Raw genomic sequence first — 1,638 nt, 5'->3', positions numbered from 1 at the left:
AGGTAGATGCACCTAGAGCCTATTATACAGAGTAATGTAAGTCAGAAAGAGAAAAACAACTACAGTATATTAATGTATATGTATGTATATATATGGAATCCAGAAAATGGTACTGATGAACCTAGTAAAGAACAGACTTGTGGATGCAGTCAGAGAAGGTAAGGGTGGGACAAACTGAAAAAGTAGCGTTGACACTATCACATGTGAAATAGTGGGTAGTTGCTAAATAACACAGGGAGCCCAGCCTGGCACTCTGTGATGACCTACAGGGGTGGGAAGGGAGTAAGGGAGGTTCATGAGCTAAGGGGTGTGTGTGTGTGTGTGTGTGTGTGTGTAATTATAACTGATTCTCACTGTTGTACAGCAGAAACCAACACAAAACTGTAAAGCAATTTTCCACCAGTTAAAAAATTAATAAAATTTCAAAAATAAAATAAATACAAAATGGAGTGATTTGCTCCCAGAACATCAAACCACAATCTCATGGCAGTTTCAACATCTCCTAGGGGTATAAAATTTTATTGTTTTTGTGCAGCATTATCTTTAATTAAGTATAGACTTTTCCAATCATGTCACCTAGAGGTCATTTTATCCACTGCTGTTTGGCTATGAGTCTCTTGTCTCTCTCTTCAGCAATGATAAGGTGGACACTCTTTCCATGGTGAAGAGAGATCCATGGTGTTGCCTTTGCCAATAATGAAAATGTTGGAAAATCTGGTGTCAAAGCTGTTGGCACTGGCATCTTTCACGAGCTACAAAAGAACCAGGGTGTCTCTCGCAGTTGGTGATCATATCAATTCTTTCCAGGTTAGCACCTCCAGAAACCATGCAGATTACCAGTGTCAAATTAGATGAAATCAGTAATCTTGCCAGTCACCAGATCAATTTGAATGGTGTCATTCACCGTGATGAGGGACTCAAGGTGGCTGATGGTGCAAACATCAAGGGTCATCAGATGCAGAATTCCTTTTGCCCCGCAAAGATCTTTCTCACTTAGTAAAACTTCTACCTGGCCTCTTTTGGTGTAATGCAATGAACAGCAAAAGATGAAAATTCTCTCCAGTCTTGTCAATGCTAATGATATCCATAAAACCAGCAGAGTAGGTTATATCAGTGAAGACCTTGCCATCAATCTAAATGAAACGCTGCATACAAATCTTCTTTATTTCATCTTCTGTCAAAGCATACATAAGTTTGTTCCTCAGGAAAATTATTAGGAGGAGACATTCCCTTAGCTTATGGGGACCAGTAAATGGATGAGAAGCAAACACACCAGTCAGTTTATCTGGCATCCAAAGCTTTGGAGCTGTTACACACTTCAAGTGCTTCTTGAGACCATGAGCCATGACTTCACTGGGCATAAAAGAGCTAGGAAAGTGAATTTTAAATATATAACCTGAAATTTCAGAAGTCTACTGGTCCCATCACTTCATGGGAAATAGATGGGGAAACAGTGGAAACAGTGTCAGACTTTATTTTTCTGGGCTCCAAAATCACTGCAGATGGTGACTGCAGCCATGAAATTAAAAGACGCTTACTCCTTGGAAGGAAAGTTATGACCAACCTAGACAGCATATTCAAAAGCAGAGACATTACTTTGCCAACAAAAGTCCATCTAGTCAAGGCTATGGTTTTTCC

At 39.7% G+C, this 1,638-nt stretch overlaps 1 pseudogene; it reads right to left on the bottom strand.

Moving 5' to 3' along the window:
- Positions 1–583: 583 nt before the first annotated feature.
- Positions 584–1,346, bottom strand: LOC104981756 (annotated as a pseudogene).
- Positions 1,347–1,638: the final 292 nt, after the last annotated feature.

This window comes from Bison bison, unplaced genomic scaffold, assembly GCF_000754665.1.
Source record: "Bison bison bison isolate TAMUID 2011002044 unplaced genomic scaffold, Bison_UMD1.0 scf7180017864519, whole genome shotgun sequence".
Lineage (NCBI taxonomy): Eukaryota > Metazoa > Chordata > Mammalia > Artiodactyla > Bovidae > Bison > Bison bison.
This window is presented reverse-complemented; position numbering and strand designations above follow the sequence as displayed.